Source organism: Rhincodon typus, chromosome 2, assembly GCF_021869965.1.
Source record: "Rhincodon typus isolate 14 chromosome 2, sRhiTyp1.1, whole genome shotgun sequence".
Classification (NCBI taxonomy): Eukaryota; Metazoa; Chordata; class Chondrichthyes; order Orectolobiformes; family Rhincodontidae; genus Rhincodon; species Rhincodon typus.
This window is the reverse complement of record NC_063333.1, coordinates 121,620,228-121,640,179: the sequence shown is the minus strand read 5'-3', so window position 1 is coordinate 121,640,179 and position 19,952 is coordinate 121,620,228. Positions and strand designations below refer to the sequence as shown.

Below are 19,952 nucleotides of genomic sequence, written 5' to 3'. Positions count from 1 at the left end.
AGGATGGCAACATCACAGGCAAGATCAGCATTTGTTGCTCTGAGAACTGAGTGGTTTGCTGTTTCAAAGGGCAAATAAAAGTCAACCACTTTGTCATTACGAGCTTGGATTCACACCTACCAAACTGGCAAGGACAGCACATTTCCTTTGCTAACAGCACATTAGTGAACCAGTTAAGTCTTTAACAACAACCAGCGATAGTTTGATGATCATCATTATGGAGGGTAGCTTTCGATGCCAGATCTTTATTAAATGATACTTTGAACTGGTGACACCTTCCCCCCACCACCACACCCCCACCCCAATCCCCTCCCACCCCCAACAGCATCAACCTAGAATGTTGGCTCTTTAATCTAATGATATTACCAGCATCTCCCCTTGAGGGAATAATCAATCTGACAGCACTATGTTTTTTTTGGGAGCAGTTCTTTTTTATCTGCAAATTTGTTTTTATTTAAATTCAAATTCTCAAAATGCCACGGTGGAACTTAACTCAAATTCTCAAGATTATTAGTCCAATGACACTGGTCTGTACATAAAAGCATATCACCAAATAAACTGAGAGATCATAAAGCACTCGGCAATTGGAATATTGTCAGATCTATAGGAGAAACCCCATTCAGGATATTACAAAACACCTTACAATCAATGGCATACTTTGGAAGTGTAGTCACATTGTAATATATGAAATGTTGGAGCCAATTAAAGGACAGCTAACTTTCACAAACAGCAATGTGATAATTAGCAGATCATCTGTTTACACAGATTCCTATACACAGTTACCAAATATCACACCACTTACAGGATCCTCTTTTAGTTCAGTTTGGATGATAAAGGCATAGCAGTGTGGTGTTTGATGTTGGCTGAAGGACGTACATTTTTTTAGACACCAGAGAAAACTGCCTTGCGCTTATTCAAAATTGTGACAGTGAGCCACATAGCAATATCTCGAGGTTTGATCCTTGACTTAGCTGAATCAGTTGATCTGTGGTGCAATGGCTTTTGAAGTAAGATGAACCCTACATCATAGGGAGAAAGTGCAGGAAAATATCAACCAGAGGTCCCTCAGGATATGGTGAGAAAGAGAACTGAACAGAAACTTACATCAAACATCTTTCATTTGGCTCTTTGAAAGAGCTGTGTAAGTTATTCCTTTCTGATACTCTTCCCAAAGTCTTGCAAATTTTGGCCCTCCAAGTGTATATCCAAATCCCTTTTGACAGTTACCATTGAATATGCTTCCATTATTCTTCTAGACAGTGCACTACAGAGCATTACAACTTGTTACACAAAAAAACTCCTAATCTCTCCTTTACTTCTTTTGCTAATTAATTTAAAATTTTGTCTTCTGATTAGCAAATCTCATATCAGTAGAAACATATATCTCACTACGTGAACACCTCTATTAAATCACCCTGAAAATACACTGCTCTTAGGAGAACAATCCCCCCACCTTGTCTAGTGTCTCTACATAATTGAAGTCTCTTATTTCTGGTAACATTCAATGCACCAATTGTGGCTTGGTTGTTATCACACTTGCCTCTGAGTTACAAGGTTCTCCAGCATAAAAATCAAGTTGACAGTATGAAGGAAATAGCCATGCTCTGAAGTGTCAACACTATTTCTCTCCACAGATGCTGTCTGTGTACTTCCAGCATGTTTTTGTATCAAGTTACCAGCATTCATTGTATTTTGCTTTGGTATTAGTACTGAGGGAGTATTGGACTACAGGCAATACTGTCTTTTGGTCCATATGTTAATCCAAGGCTATACCTACCAACACAGGAGGATCTAAAAAAATACTATGGCACTACTTCAGAGAAGAATGTAAGGGAAGGGCACGGAAAAAACTTATTTCTCAGTCAGATCACATTGCTGTTTGTGGAAGTTTGCTTCATGCACATTTGATTGCCGGGTTTCTGCATTACGGCAGTAGGATAAATGTAAATAAATGAAAACGCAAGTCTCTTTTATTCTCTCCTAGTAAAGGTGGATATGCAAACTTTGGTTCACAATCTCTAGGGCTGTTTTCAAGCACAACTGATAGGAAAGCAACTTTGAATTGATTCCGGAGGGTTATCAAGCTGTGTCACACAGCTCAAACAAACCAATAAATCTCATGAAGCATATGTTGGAAAATGTCCATAAATGATGGGTGAGTAGCATAAGGGTCAAGGAGGAGATAAAGCTAAAATGCCAGGCATTTTTCTCTCCTACGTTTGCATTTTAAGAATTTTCACAAATGACCAACAATCATGTTAATCATCCAAAATGTATTTTCAGAGTACCAACTTATAAGCAAGCAATTACATTTCACATAGGCTAAAATCACATTATTCAACATAAATGTACATAACATCAGAATTCAGAATTTGCTGTTACTGGATCTAAAGCCTTCAAGACGCTGAATTAAGATGCTTTGGCTGTTCTTCAGTAAGTTGACGTTGATAATATATTGACTGGAATCCAATGGTTTGCTGTTCATATTTTCAACATCTACAGGAATGTACTTCCATTTGACTTCACGTTGTTCTGCTTCTTGCATTGTACATAATGCTGTCAAATTAAAATGAATTAAAATGCCTGTTAATGATGCTAACAAATTCAGACAATCTGGCCCACTGGCCTAACAAATCATGTAATTCTGAAGTAAGTGTAATCAGGTCCATGGCAAGGATATGCAGCTGTTCAGGTGTCAAAGATCATGGTGCTTTTTTTCAAAAAAAGTGTAGATGTAAATGAATAATAACATCCACAGGCTTTAGTGGGTAAATGCACTATGCAATGTGACATGGGAATGATAGCCCAACAGAAACATTAATAGACTAACATTTCAGAGGCCCGGATGTAAGTTCTGAGACAAGAGTTCAAATAGTATCACATGAGTTGGTGGAATTTCAATTCACCTAATGACTAAATCTGGGCTAAAATGCTCTTCTCAGTAGTGGTAGACATGACATAACCAGAGTTTGTAGGAACACATCAGGTACACTAATGCCCAATAGGCTGGCAAATTAGCCAACCTTATCCAGTTCACCTGATATTTTACCTATTCACAGATGTTAAGGATATACCTTTGGAGCAGGTGAGACTTCAACCCAAACCTTACCATACCAAAAGCAGGGAGACTACCACTGTGCCACAGACCCTTTTTACACTAATTTAGACCCATAGCAATGTGCTTAACTGAATGGCCCAGCAGTCACTCAGTTACATCAAACCATGACAGAAAACTCAAATAAGAATAAATTGGACAGGCTACCCACATCAGTTTAGGAGTGGAAATAATAAAGACACGACCTGCCCAATAGGCGCTGCAAAGCCCCCTTTAATATTTGCACACTTGAGATGTGCTATCATTGGGACTGCTGGCTTACGGACAAGTCAACAACATTCTGATCTAGACCATAAGACCATCAGAAATAAGAACATGAGTAGGTCATTTGGCCTCCTCGAACCTGCTCCACCATTCAGTAGGATCATGGCTAATGAATTGGTCATATTCGCTGAATCACTTAATCTGATTAATTAATCACAGTTACCTTGAATATACATCCTCACACCCGGCTTCCTGTAAAGACTCTATTCCATTCTCTCAGATTCTCCATCTCTATTGCAACTCTTCAGATGATGCCAGCTTCTACAAAGGCGTCTCCTTAACATCTACCTTCTTCCTCAACCAAGGATTCCCAGCACCATGGTTCACAGGGCTCTCAGCCAAGTCTGACCCATCTCCTGCACTTCAGCCCTCACCCCTTCTCTTCCCTTCCATAACAGCAATAGGGTCCCCCTGGTCACCACCTACCATCCCACCAGTATCCACATCCAAATGATCATTAGCCACCATTTCTGCCACCTCCAATGGGATGCCACCACCAAGAGAAAATCTAACCCCTTGACATTCCACAGCACTACCATTATGTATCCGCTACTATCCTAAAGATCACCATTGATTAGAAATTGTACTCGACCAACTGTATGAATACCATGGCTGCAAGGGCAAGTCAGGAGCTGGGGATTCATGGTGATCAATTCATTTCCTGACATTCCAAAGCCCATCCACAATCTACAAGGCATAAGTCAAAAGTATGATGCAATTCTCTCCACTTGCCTAGACGAACGTACGCTCAATAAAACTCAAGAAACCCTACACCACCACATAGAAAGACAGCTTGATCAGCATCCAATTCACCATCACAGACATTCAATCTGAAGCACAGTGACAAAAATATTGCTAACTCTGCTATTAGCACAAAGATAGGTAAGAAAGTAACTTGTGAAGAGGACCTAAGGTGCCTGCAGAATGAAATAGATAAATTAAATGAGTGAGTTGACAGATTATAATGTGAGAAAGTGAATATGTCCATTTTGGCAGCAGGAATGGGAAAGCGGCACATTATTTAAACGAAGAGAGATTGCAAAACTCTGCTGTATGGAAGGATCTGGGTATCCTGGTATGTAAATCTCAAAAGGTCAGTATGCAGGTACAACAAGTGATTAGGAAAGTCAATACAATATTGTAATTTGTTGCGGAAAATGGGATGTAAAAGTAGAGATGTTTTGCCATAGTTGTACGGGATATTGGTGAAACCACATCTAGAGAGCTATGTGCAGTGTTGTTCGCCTCATGTGAGAAAGGACATTACTGCAATAGAATTAGCTCTGAGATGGTTCAATCTACCGATTCCCAGGATGAAGAAGTTATTTTATGGGTAATAGTGGATCATGTATCTCTTGGAGTTTTGAAGAATGAGGGGGTGATCTTGTTGAAACATACAAGTTGCTCAGAAAATGTGTTTGGATGTACGATGAGAGGATGTTTCCCATTATGGGAGGGGATGCAGTTGAAAAATGAAAGGATTTGTTCTAGAAATGCTCTTCAACGGCGAAATTTAGGTGCATGAGCCTTACTGCTCATGTGATCCAAAAATGAAAAAAAAGCAGCTTTAATTTACAAAGAAGCATGGTTCAAAAAATTAAACTTTATTGTGAGCATTTCCATCTGAAAAGAGAACATAAGAAATAGGAATGGGATCAGGCCATTCAGCAATAACTTAAATGAAAAGGTTTATTTGCTCTCATTTAGTTTGTGGAACTCTCTTCTCTAGTGAGGGGTGCAGACAGGATCGTTGAATATTTTTAAAGCAGAGATAATTAGATTCTTGACTATCAAAGCAGTCAAGGGGATTAGAGGTTAGCATGAAAGTGGAGCTGAGGTTACAGTCAGAACTGCCATAATTCTACTGAATGGCAGAGCAGACTTAATGAGCCAAATGACCTTCTCCTGCTCCTATCTGATATGTTCTTATCCGCAAGATGCGCTGCAGCAATTAGCTAATGCTCCTTCTAACCCCGGGATCTCTGACACATAGACAATTAAGGACTGTGGATCCTTAGGAACACCAGCACCTGAAAGATCCCCAGCAAGCCACACACTATTCTGTATTAGAATTCTATCACCACTCCCTCACTGCTGCTGTGTCAAGAACCTGGAACTCCCTTCCTACACCATAAGGACTGCAGAGGTTCAAGACCTAGCTCACCATTACCTTTTCAAGGGCAATTAGAGACAAACAACAAATAGTGGCCACGCATGCAGCAGTCACATCCCACAAGTATGTTAAGTGAAAGTTCTGAAGAGGAGCTTACCTAGTTTAGATCCATGCCCTACATTTGTGCATGGATTGCTTGCACCATGAGTAACTCCTCGACTTGCTGGGGATACAGCGAGGACTCAATCAAAACAACCAGGATTCCTTTTCTTGATTGCTCTCCGTTGATGGTCGATGGGAGGTGAGTATGTTTTGAAAACAGGATGAATCTTCTCTGTGAAGTGCTTCACCCTCCGGATGATCTAAAGGCTCCTGCTGTTTACTGTCTAGACATGCCCGTCAAGACCGGTCCCTTACAGGGCGGGCAGTCAGAGCCTGTGAAATAAAGCCAGATGAGTCAGTCTCCAACATAGGCTGGGAGAATATTGGCGGAATTGAGGGAATCAATAATAGGCTGGTTAGACATGGAACAAGCAAAGCTGACAACGTTCAAAGTCAGGAGGGAATTTTCAAAGTATTGTAATTCCGAATAAATCTTACTGCATGGCAACACTTACAAAGCAGTTTTACTAAGTTTAAAGGAGAGTGACAAATATCAGCCACTAAACACACTGACACAGGCCCTGCAGGGATGTGAATGCTAGCACCCACCAACTATAAAAGGTAAGAGGATGGCTGTGTAGGCTGGGACTGGGGAGACGATACCACACGATGACAACAGGATGTTAGTGACAGATCCTGAAGACAGACACCCCTTTTTCCTATAATTCTTTTAGTGAGAACACATTTTCTTCAGAGGTCAAATTGAAGTGCATGGGCCTAATTTCATTTTTTCAAGTGATCTGAACCTGGAAAAAGCAGCTTTAATATAAAACAGGCTCAGTGCAATATGTCAAAAGCATTCCAGTTAGTATTTATATCTAATAATAGAGGTAATAAGATCCAGAGGAAATAGGAGCAAGAGGAGACAATTCAGCCCATCAAGCATGCCATTCAATAAGATCATGGATAATGTGACTTCAACTCCACTTTCCTGCTTTTCCTCACCATAACCCTAACTCATAACCTTAAACTCATCAATCAATAATCTGTTCAATGACCCTAGCTATCACTGCTCTCTTTGGATGACACTTTCTGATCTTCTGTGCACATGATATTTCTCTGCACTGTACTAAATTGTAAAGTTCTTATTTTTAACATGTGACCCTAGTGCTAGATTCTCCGACAAAGAGAAATGTCCTCTCAGCATTTACCTTATTAACCCACTTCAGGATTTCATATGTTTGAATAAGATCACCTCTCCTATGAGTACAGAACCAACTTGCTCAACCTTTCCTCATAGCTCCTTCATTGCAAGAATCAGTCGTAAAACTTATCTGAACTGCTTCCAATGCAGCCATATCACTCCTTAAGTAGGATGGGTGAAATTGTACACAGTACTCAATCTGCAGTCTCACAAATGCCTTGCATGGTTGTAGCAAGACATATCTAATTTGATACTCTATTCCCTTGCAATGAAAGCCCATATTCCACTTACCATCCTAATTATTTATAATGCCAGCTTGCTAAATTTTTATGATTCATTTACAAGGACACCCAGATTCATCTAAACTGCAACATTCTGCAGTCTCTATCTATTTGAATAATATTTTGCTTTTCTATTCAGCCTGCCAAAGTGAGCAATCTCACATTTTTCCACATCATACACTATCTACCAATTCTTTACTCCTTACTCAAATAATCTATGTCCTTTCACAAACTCTTTGTACCCTCCTCACAGCTTGCTTTTGTAACTATCAGCAAATTTGGTTATAGAACAATTGGTCCCTTCATCATTGTCATTAACATAAATTGAGAATAGTTTATGTCCCAACACTAGTCACTGTGGCACTCCATTAGTTATAGCGTGTCAACCCAAAAATAACTCATTTATCCCAAATCCCTACTGCCTGTTAGTCAGGCCACTCTCTGTGCATGCTAATATATCAGCTCTCAAACAATGAGCACTTACATTGTACAGTAGCATTTTAGATTTCCAAATACATTACATCCTTTATTCATCTTGCATCTTACATTCTTAAAGAACAGCATTTTTCAAACATAGATAACAAGGTGTAGAGCTGGATGAACACAGCAGGCCAAGCAGCATCATAGGAGCAGGAAGGCTGACGTTTCGGGCCTAGACTCTTCATCAGAAAATCCTACTATTTCTGGTACAATTTTTCAAACATGATTCCTTTGCCCAAAACCATCTTGACTCTGCCTCTTTGTCAGTGTCACACAGCACGGAAACAGATCCTTCTGTCCAGCTAGTCCATGCCAACCATGATCCCAAACTAAACTGGTCCCACCTGTCTGCTTGGCCCATATCCTTCCAAACATTTCTTATGTGCTTTTGTAACTGTACCTGCATCCACCACTTCCTCTGGAAGTTCATTCCACACACAAACCACTCTCTGTGTTAAAAAATTGCCCCCATGTCTTTTTTTAAATGTTACTTCTCACACCTTAAAAATATGCCCCCTAATCTTGAAACTACCCGCTATGGAAAAAACACCTGCCATTCACTTTATCTACACCCCTCATGATGTTATAAACCTCTATAAGGTCATCCCTCAACCTCCTACGTTCCAGTGAAAAAAGTCTCAGCCTTCCCACCTTCTCCTTATAACTCAAACTCTTACATTGTACGATGAGTTTCTAAATATCTTGCTATTACCCACATATTTTCTAGCTTTCCGTCTCTCCTTTCTTGAATAGTGGCGTCTCATTTGTGGTTTTCTAATCTGTAAGAACCTTTACAAAATCTAGGAAATTTTTGGAAGATTATAGCCCTGCGATGCTTTTAGTCTCTTTCATTGTGAAGATTGAGCAAGCATTTCCTATCTAAGTATCTTCTATTTGCTTTTCTCCCCATTATTAATTCCCAGTCTCGCTGTCCAAAAGACAAAGCCTCACTTTAACTGTTCTTTTCCTTTCTCTTTTCAGACTGGAGGCCTGAGACCAGTGGTGTGCCACAAGGATTAGTGCTGGGTCCACTGCATTTTGCCATTTATATCAATGATTTGGATGTGAATATGTGAGTTTGGGTTAGTAAGTTTGCAGGTGATATCAAAATGGGGGTGTAGGTTAGCTCAGAGTATAAAAGGACATTGATCAGATGGGCCGAGGAGTGGCAGATGAAGTTAGATCTAGATAAATGTGAGGTGCTGCATTTTGGTAAGGCAAATCAGGGTAGGACGTATACATTTAATGGTAAGGTCTTGGGAAGTTTTGACGAACTAAAGAGACCTTGGAATGCAAGTTCATAGTTTCTTGAAAGTGGAGTCACAGGTAGACAGCATAGTGAGAAAGGCATTTGGTACACTTGCCTTAATTGGTCAATGCATTGAATATAGGAGTTGGGAGGTCATGTTATGGCTGTACAGGACGTTGGTTCAATTCTGGTCTCCCTGCTATGTAAAGGATGTTGTGAAACTTGAAAGGGTTCAGAAAAGATTTACAAGGATGTTGCCAGGGCTGGAGGGTTTGCACTATAGGTAGAGGCTAAATAGGCTTGGGCTAGTTTCCCTGATGCGTCAGAGGCTGAGGGGTGACCTTACAGACGTTTATAAGATCATAAGGGGCATGGAGAGGGTGAACAGTCAAGGTCTTTCCCCCAGGGTAGTAGAGTCCAAAACTGGAGGGCATAGGTTTAATGTGAGAGGGGAAAGATTTAACAGGGACCTAAAGGGCAACTCTTTCATGTGGAGGGTGGTGCATGTATGGAACGAGCTGCCAGAGGAAGTGGTGGAGGCTGGTACAATTACAACATTTAAAAGGCATCTGGATGGGTACGTGCATAGGAAGGGTTTAGAGGGATATGGGCCAAATGCTGACAAGTGAGACTAGATTAATTTAGGATATCTGCTCAGTATGGACAAGTTGGACCAAAGAGTTTGTTTCCATGCTATTCATCTCTATGATTATGACTCTATATATCTGTAAAAGCATTTACTGTTTGTTTTATATTTCTTGCTCATTTTCTGTCATATTCCCATTGTTTTAGCCATTCCTTTTTAGTTTTCTTTTTTTCTGGCCTACCACTATTCTTTCAACTTTGTAAATATCTACCTTTAATTTGCTACCATCCTTAACTTCCTTAGTCATCCATGGATGGTGCAGTCATCTTGAAGTGTCTTTTATTCTCAATTAAATGTATCTTCCTTGACAGTTAGGAAATATCTCCCTGAATATCTACCACTGCTTCTCCAGTTTCTTACCCTTTGATCTATTTTCCAATTCCATTTTAGCCAACTTGTCTTCATACCTTTGTAATTGCCTAATTTAAGTTTAAGCTATTAGTTTCAAATCCAAATTTCTCACCTTCATACAGAATATGAAATTCTATCACGTTATAATCACTCATACCCAGTGGGGGGTCCTTTCCTATGTGACCATTGAGTAAGTATGTCTATTTACACATTACTGAATGGGTAGTACCCGCCACTGTGGTTAGTTTTGAAATGTGTTGTACCTTAAAAACTTCCCAAATATCCATTACAAATTCATCCTCGAGCCTTCTGAGTATTCTGAACTAGACCCAAGTCCTTTCAATAGCCAGAAAGTATAGTGTTCCCAGTCTATAAACAATGGGAAGAATAGGCAAAGTCACCACACTCTCACTCTCTTGTTAGAGAGAAATGACTGGTGGTGGGTTTAACCTGAGAGTCACCACGCCACAAGGCGACAGGCAAGTTTGAGAAGATGGGACCTTCAGAGTGATCTCAGCCAGTTAACATCCCTTTGCATCACAAACCAGCTACCTAACCAACTGAGCTAACCAACACCTAATCAGAAGAATATACTTGTCCTGTCCAACAAATCTTACCATTTTCCAGATTCTCAGTTCAGATTTGATTCTCTATGTAATAATTAATTACTTATTACCTGATTCTGCCGAAGATATCGTAGTAGATCGTGTTGCTCAGATCCCTGTAAGATTCTAACCTCTATATCATTTAGCATCGGCCATTCACAATTTTACTTCCAATTTGAACTGTTCAATGAGAAATGCTCCTGCTTAATGCAAGTCAAAGGGATTTAGATGCAAGTCACTATACAATAGCACTGATCATTATTCATCAGTCTTTGTGGTTCCCAAGAAGCCAAAAAGTGGAAGCTTATGAGAATACCCCCAAGGTCAGTGGACGACAAATCAGGATGAGTGATGCTGCTTATTTCAACTGATGTGGTTATCCAGTCACCAGCCATCTTCCCAGTGGTTCAGTTGAGGAGGGAAAAGGTTGCATTGTATTATAGTAGTGGGATGAGCATTGTCATCCAGTACTTTACAACAAAAAAGGCAAATTGACAATTTTCTGACATTTTTCTTTAATGACCAGACAACATAACAAGGCCTATGAATGCACATTTATGCAGGATATTGCCATTTCCTTTACTTCTTCTTAAGGATGCTTGAATACCTAACCCCTCAAATATAAAATAAGTTTTGAATAGTTTCATGACTTCCCCTGACTTAATACTATTATAAATTATTGGCGGGAATGCTAGCCTTAATACTGTGAACACTAACTCACACTTTTATTTGTTTGTATAAATTATCATTCCAGAACCATTCAACCAACATTACAGTCAGCTCCTAGGCTGTATATTCTTAAGAGAACAAAGAGAATTGAAAGTGGTGCTTGCTCTTTTCTGAAAACAATGATAGACTAGTCATCGAAGATTATCCTTGCTTGTTTCTTTTAACCATACAAACAGTTGGGTCGCACATAATTCTTCATAGAGACAGCAGTGGTGGTGAGATTGATGAATCCTGGCTTTGGGAGGCCCAAAGCCTGTTCTTGGGAACTCGGTGGGCTGTCAGCTGTGGTAGAGCTTGTGAACCAGAGTGGGGTTACGATTGGCCCACAGCGGGAACTCAATGGGTCAGGGAGGCAAGGTCCTGGCGCAGTCTGGAGGCAAGGCCTGGTGCTGAGGGACTGTAAAGCTGAACTTCTTATTTTTTTTCTTTTTTGTTATAATTTACTCCTAAGGTTTTGTACCTAGGTACATTGTACCTTTATATTTTTCCTTTATTCGTTCATGGGATGTGGCCGTCGCTGGCTAGGCAGCATTTTTTGCCCATCCCTAATTGCCCAGAGGGCAGTTAAGAGTCAACCACATTGCTGTGGGTCTGGAGTCACATGTAGGCCAGACCAGGTAAAGATGGCAGTTTCCTTTCCTCAAGGACTTTAGTGAACCAGATGGGTTTTTCCCAACAATCGACAATGGATTCATGGCCATCATTAGATTCTTAATTCCAGATATTTATTGAATTCAAATTTCACCATCTGCTGTGGTGGGATTCGAACCCAGGTCCCCAGAACATTGTCTGGGTCTCTCGATTAACCATCCAACGGTAATACCACTAAGCCATCACCTCCCCTAAGATGGACTGTAATCAAAGGCCTATAATGCTGAACATTTTATTTCTTTATTTTTCCAATTTATTCCTAAGATCCTGTACCTAGTTGCCTTTGTACCCAAGATGGCACCGTAAGTGGCTACTTTATAAAATTTTCACTGCACTCTCGTGAGTACATATAACAGTAAATCTAATTCTAATTCTAATTCTAATTCATGGCTTGTTGGCCTGCCTTAGCTCAGCAGTGTTCACTAAAGCAAAACAAGCTTCTCATTTTTGAAGTGATCACTGACAGAATTATGGGCAAAGATGAGAACCATTTATGTCACCACAAGGAGAAGCAAGATGGGTTCCAATGAAACCAAACAGGTATCCTTGTAGTTAACTCCTTTGTACAAAAAATGGCCTCTGCAGCTAACCAGCAGCAATCCTCAGACAAACAGCAGAAAGAAACATTGAAACATATGCCCTGCAATTGAAAATGATCGTAGAGGATCAGCTATCTCAATGCCATTTTCTCACTTTCTCTCTAAAGCCATTGTCAATCTCTTTCTTTCAGAGGCCTGGCCTCAACAACCTTCTGTGCTGGCAAATTCTATAGATTGACCACCCTCTGAGTAAAAAAATGTTTCCTCATCTCATTCTGAGATGATCTGCCCCATATAGCGATCCCTGATTCCAGACTCCTACACCAGGGGAAACATCCTCCCTGCATCTCGTCTGCCAGCCTTGTTAGAATTTCATACATTTGAATCAGATCCCCTCTGATCCTTTTAAAGTCTAATGAATACAGGCACAGTCAAAACACTTTCTCCTCATACAACAGTCCTGCCAACTCCAGTATCTGCCTAGTGGACCTCTGCTATACTTTCTCTGTGACAAGTATATGCAAGCCATGTTTTGCACGAGGACATTGGGCTGAAATATGCTAGAAGTCCAATTGCCCACAGAAATGCGAAGTGCAGCATGATGCTTCATATCAATCTATGAGAAAAGACCAACTATGGAACAATGTCAAAGATATTTCCAAAATCCCATCCCATGGCATACAAGCATGTTAATGAATTCCAAGAAATATCTACAACAACATAGCTTACAGACCCCACATAGACTGAACCGTTAGTCAGTTCAACACACCACATATATGCCAACAGAAAAGCTGGTCTTTACATCCATGCAATTGATATACCCCAAAAGAAATGGACAACGTGCACTGAATTCCAAAATTGACACAGATACAAGTGAAAATACCATCTTTTTGTATGTTTTGCATGAGCTTTACTCAGAAAACTGGCACAGTGTGGTGCAATCACACACCATAGGCAGACTGCTTACAATAGGTCAGACATTCCATTCATTGGTATGATCAATCTTAAATGTCAATACAACTGCTTGGGGTGTACACCTGAAACCATTTCATCACTGAGAAAGCAAGACCAGCTATCATTAGTCTACAAGTCTGCACAGATCTACACATTAATTACAATCCAAAAGGTAACAAACTCCTCTGTTGCAACACCAAAGGTTCCAGATGCAACATCTAGTCTATCCATGACACAATTAATCTTTACTGAGACAAAATTGATGCTCATGGCAATGTTAAAGGTCAGGCAGTGTTACACCTGAAAGATGATGCCCTATGACCCTTCCCATAAGTGCAGCATTCACTGTAAAGACAAGATGAAAATGGAATTGGATTCCATGGTGAAAAAAACACATTATATGCAAGGTTAGACATCATACAGACTGCTCCATTACTTGTGACTCCGGAAAAGATGGCACTGTACATGCATTTTTTGATACAAGGCAACTGAGTATTGTGCTAAATGGGTACCCAGACAATATTCCTATCTTGAAAGAGCTTAATTCCAAAGTTTCAGGTGCCAAAGATTTTTGCAATCTCGATGCCAGAAAAAATATTGGTCCATAAATCTTTTCCCAGAGTCACATGGAACTGATCATTTTCAGAAGATCTTTCAGTAGATATTGTTTGCTCAGATTACCATTTGACTTATCTGTCAGACAGGATAGATTCCAACAATTTATGGATTAAACCACAAAGAATCTACCAGATTATCTCTGTGTGGCAGATGACATCACAGTCCTTGGAAGAACTAAACAACAGTGTGAAATAAATCTCCATTAGCTCATGACAGCAGCAAGGAAACATAGTCTTGTTTAAAGAGTAAAATATGTCAAACCAACAGGAGTCACATCAAATTCTTCAGATCAAATTACTTGCCAAATGGTATCAGCCCTAATCCTACTGAAATCAAAGATGTGACTCAATTTCCTCAACTCTTTACCTCTGTGTATTCTGAATTTTGCAACCAGTCTTTCCTCTTCCAGATCTTCTCTTCAAAGTCACTCCACACATATAGCAGAAAGATCACCAGCTCATTTTAAAATATTCAAAAATGCTTTATCATCCAGCAGGTATATACATTCAGCTCTGCTATAGCACAATGGTTGCGTTGCTGCGCAACATTGCGTTATAGAAAATCTTGCTATTGGACTAACAGGGTCTATGGGAAAAGTGGGGTTAGAGGCAGATCACCAAAAAATATCACTCAAAATCGCTTAAAAATCACTCAGAAGCCTAACACAAAGGCTAGCACAGTTTGAATAAATGTTTTATTCATATCTAATAATTAACACCTAGCTTTGAAAAAATGTCAAGGTGACCTGATGGGGGAGGAGGTTTTGAGGTTGCTCTGTTTTTAATGCCAGGGCTGAGGGTCATCATTATCACCACCTTCAGGTGCAGTTGTGGTTGCAGGGTTAGGACGAAAAGTAGTTAATCCAGAAGTGGATGGCTATGTTTCATCGTCTTCTGACTGTTTCTTGGTGAGGAGGGGGGTGGCTTAAAAAAAAAATTCAGTTTTTGCTGCTTTGCCCTTTTTCTTCTTTCATGAAGAAGCTGTTCAAAGGGTGCCAAGTAAGATCTTATTCAAGAACCGCTACCTTGCTGCATTCTGCATTGTAATCGTTGTCCTCTAAGAGCTGCAACTACTTCTCAATTTCCCTCAGGATAGAAGACAAAAGAGAAGTGGAAAGCTCTTGTGGTGCTGTATCCTGGACTACTACTACTTCATCTGCAGTTTTCCCCACAGTGATAAGTTGTTGTAGATCAGCTGCAGAGATGTCTTCACAGTGGGATTCAACCGACTCTTCAACATCCTCACTCTCCACTTCTTCAAATCCAACTTGCTTTGCAAGATCAATACAATATTCTTTGATTCTTGGGAGCTCCTCTGACAGATCAAAGCCTTTAAAATCTTGAAAAAAAAATCTGGGAGAAGCTTCTACCAAACTGCATACAAGCAGTCCTGAGATCAATCCAGGCCTCCACAATAATGTCAACTGCATTCTTGATGTTAAAGCTCTTCCTAAATTGATGAACACTGTCCTTATCCCCCTCAATGATTGCAATCAGCCTCTTAAACATGAGCCTTAAATAATAATCTTTTAAAGTCTGCAAAACGATCATGTGATGTTGTGCATACTCCTCCACACACCGATGGAATCGCGTTATAGCCAACACTCATTCATGTTTTAGAAATAGCGTTCCCCTATTTGTCAGTCGGGTTACAGCCAATTCGCATTGCCAGAACACGCATTATAGCAGAAACAACTGTACTGTAATATTATAATTCCTCAAGGATTTCCATATGGAAGCAGATATATGACAGAAAGGCCTCAGAGCATGTTTATTATAGGATGACAAGACCACTGAATTTGGTTCTAAGTTCTTGTGACAGCTCAGGCAAACTACTCCAACTACTCCATTGAAAGATGTGACAATAAATACCTTTTAGAAGTATTTGTTCTGTTCTGTTTCTTTTGAACCTGGTGCCAAGTCATCTGTTCCATGGCAAGCAGTGTAAATAAATTTCAGGTTTTTTTTACATTAGACAAAAGATGCATATGTGGTTGAACTCAGGCTCACATAGACGCAGGATTTTAGTTTTTGCTTCCAGTTGTTGAAGTTGGGTTTTTTTTTAATTTGAAGCCACTAGATACAATTCTCTTTCTGCTGCTAGATTCATTCTTTCAGTTTTTTTCCTTCTCCTGGACTGGAGGAGATAGCAAGTGGGTAAATCTGTGTTGCTGAACTTGTCTTTGCCAAGCGTGTGTTAATGGGATGCTACTATATTAACAGTTGATGAGGAGTGGTAAAATAATGTATCATTTTGTCAAGTACTTTGAGAGAGTTAAAGTTATGCCAACTCTTCTCTTATTGTTTGTATTTCATCTGTGATGTAAGAATAAAGTGTGACCAATCAAATCACATCTGGGACACAGTACTTTACACTTGCCTTTAAATAAAAGTTAGCATCTAGGCTATCTCCTTGATACATTTTGAGGGGGATTTGGTCTGGTCCATAACAAAGAGAATCTCTTGCTCAAATTTTTGAATCACATTGGTTTTACAGATAAATACTTCAAACCATTTCATCTTTCAAACCAACAATAAGCCATTGGAAATGATCTTCCAAAAGCCTTATGTAAGTGTATCTCTACACTCCACCAACTACAGTGGCAAGATTGCTGCTCCAATTTTCCAAGTCCACAGATGTACTGACGACTGACTACTTCACTGAATTCCCTTTTGTCTGACAAATCAATAATGTAAGTACAATGGCTGTTGGCAATTTAACATTCAGTCTGTTCAGTGTTGCTTAACAAATTGTGTCTGACAACAACCTGCAGTGTACTATTATGGCATGCGCAGGAGCTACGGTATCCCCATAATACCTATTCAACTCACTATCCTCACTGTATTAGTTTCACAGGACACACTGTTTGTACTGTAAAATCCATGATAGTCAAGTGTCAAGTCACTTGTCAAGACTTTTGGATAGCTATGTTAAATCTATGTACTACTCCTTTTGGCAACAATTTATGCTCACTAGCAGCTCTCACATTTGGAAGGTAGATCATACTGTTCTTCTCTCTTGCACTCTCATCACCCAAACACAGGCCCATGACACATTTTTAGAAAGGAGGAAGACAATGAGACAAGAGCGTGATCGATGAGCATGCAGAGAGTCATCCCAACCCAACCAGGACAAAGTATAAGAGTTCAATATTATCCTATAAACACATGGATTCATGGAAGCATACTGCAATGACATGTCTAACCTAGATCATGTGATGTTGTAATGAGAAATGTTCAAGTCCTATGAAGAAATAAGTATCATATCCAAATAGCATGCGATCAATCACCCTTCACACAGGATGACAAATTGATATTGAAAGTGTTACATTAGTGTCAGAGAAAAACCACATATCTACGATAAATGATACGCATCTATCCGCAACAAGAGCCAACACCACAGAGTGAAGCTACACAGCCAAGTTGTAATAACTATATAAAAACTAAGTATGATTGTGTTATACATCTACCAAGGCATTATCTTAATGCGTAGTGACAATATATCTCGGTGCATCCTTGTAAAAGTTTAACGGAAAAGAATTGTTAAGGTATAAAGGGGGATGTGTTATTGTATAGATGCCAGACCAGACAAGCAGTCTGATTAGATTCAAGATGATTAGATATCATCAAGACATGTGATATTCCAGTATAAAGGAATATACCTTCAGTAGTAGCAATTACAGTCGTAACAGTTGTAATTGTATTCACTGAATACAGAACCCAGACTATGAATAAGTCTGATATGAAAGCTGTGTAAATAGTTAGCTAAACTTCAAGACATCAGTTGCAACAAGAGCCCAGACTTTATAGTTTACGTTGCTAAGGCTAACATATAGGGACAACTCAGACAGTATCACACTGGCAGTGGTATTTTACCCAGAAACCACAGCATTACCAAACATGGTTTACTGTAATTATATCGACTGTAATTGGATAACTGAGTTGGAGTAAATTGTAGGGTTGTGTAACTGAACGGCTGGTTAGATTTTTCCTGCTTTTTGTCCATAAGACATACCTGGGCAATCTTCCACATTGTTAGTAGATGCCAGCATCTTTACTGAAACTGCTTCTTGAGGGGTGTGGCTAATTCTGGAGCACAAGTCTTCAGCACTATTGCTGGAATAGTGTCAGGGCCCATAGATTTTGCAATAATTACTGAGCTACTAATTAAGTCACATGAAGGTTTACCTTTGAAAGGTGGTTTATAAACATCAGGTACATTAGCGTAATATGAAACATAAACAAGCATGCTTTCACTCATATTGAATGAAATAATATCACCCCTTCATCACATATCACAGCAAGACTGATAATGAGTTTTGGAATTACATATGATTCAGCCTTATATATTATCAAATTCATGATGATTTGTGAGAAGTCTTATGCCCTGTGCAAACAAAATGGTTTGAAACTTCTCATTTCATATTGAATGTCTTACTGCGTAGATTAAGACAGATTTATTTAATCAATCTAGAACAGGTTCAATGCTAGGTTAAAAAATTCATTTATGGGGTATGGGTGATGCTGGCTGGGCCAACATTTATAGCCCATTCCTACTTGCTGTCAACAAGGTGGTTGTGCGCTGCCTTCTTAGAACGTAGAACAGTACAGCACAGTACAGGCCCTTCGGCCCACGATGTTGTGCCGAACTTTTACCCTAATCCTAATGTCTATCTAACCTCCACCCCTACCTTATACTATTATCCATTTGCCTATCTAATAGCCACTTAAATGCCCCTTATGAGGCCGACTCCACTACCCTCTCCGGCAATGCATTCCATGCCCTGACAACTCTCTGAGTAAAGAAACTACCTCTGATGTCTCCCCTATATCTACCTCCACTCGCTTTAAAATATCCCCTCCTAATAGCTACCTCCACCCTAGGAAAAAGTCTCTGGTTGTCTACTCTACCTATACTTCTGATCATTTTGTACACCTCTATCAAGTCACCTCTCATCCTTTGTTGTTCTAAAGAGAAAAGCCCTAGCTCTCTCAACCTTTCTTCATAAGACCTTCCCTCCATTCCAGGCAACATCCTGTTAAATCTCCTCTGCACCTTTTCCAACGTTTCCACATCTTTCCTGTAATGAGGCGACCAGAACTGGACACAATACTCCAGATGTGGCCAAACGAGGCTTTTGTATAGGTGGAGCATAACTTCATGGCTCTTGAACTCAATCCCTCTATTAATGAAAGCTAACACACCATATGCCTTCTTAACAACTCTATCCACCTGGGTGGCAGCTTTCAGGGAACTGTGAACATGAACCCCAAGATCCCTCTGCTCCTCCACACTTCCCAAGAATCTTTCCGTTAACCCTGTATTCTGCTTTCAAGTTTGTCCTTCCAAAATGAATCATCTCACACTTCTCAAGGTTAAACTCCATCTGCCACTTCTCAGCGCAGCTCTGCATCCTATCAATGTCCCTTTGTAACCTAGAACAGCCCTCTGCACTGTCCACAACACGACCCACCTTCGTATCATCCGCGAACTTGCTAATCCACCCTTCCACTTCTTCATCCAAATCATTTACAAAAATCACAAATAGAAGAGGACCAAGAACAGATCCTTGTGGTACACCACTTGTAACTGAGCACCATGTTGAATATTTTCCATCCACTACCACCCTTTGTCTTCTAAGGGTTAGCCAATTCTGAATCCAATCTGCCACATTTCCCCCTATCCCATGCCTCCTTACCTTCTGCATGAGCCTACCATGGGAAACCTTATCAAACGCCTTACTTAAATCCATGTATACCACATCCACTGCTCTACCTTCATCCACGTGTTTTGTCACCTCTTCAAAGAATTCAATAAGGTTTGTGAGGCATGATCTACCCCTCACAAATCCATGCTGACTATTGCGAATCAAACTGTGCCTTTCCAACTGACCATAAATCCTATCTCTCAGAGCCCTTTCCAATAATTTGCCCACCACTGACGTAAGACTAACTGGCCTGTAATTTCCGGGGTTATCCCTATTCCCTTTTTTGAACAAGGGAATGATGTTTACCTCTCTCCAATCTTCTGGCACTATAGCCGTGGACAGTG

The 19,952-nt window shown here is 40.0% G+C and overlaps 1 long non-coding RNA gene across 2 annotated transcripts in view; it reads right to left on the bottom strand.

The window, feature by feature from the left end:
* Nucleotides 1-487: 487 nt before the first annotated feature.
* The window catches only part of LOC109910449, a 183,817-nt gene continuing 164,352 nt past the window's right edge, over nt 488-19,952 (bottom strand). For both annotated transcript variants that reach the window (XR_007265066.1, XR_007265067.1), the window contains 2 exons: nt 5,650-5,927; nt 488-2,556 (listed from right to left, as the gene is read on the bottom strand). This is a non-coding gene — a long non-coding RNA (uncharacterized LOC109910449). The remainder of the gene's footprint in view (nt 2,557-5,649; nt 5,928-19,952) is intronic.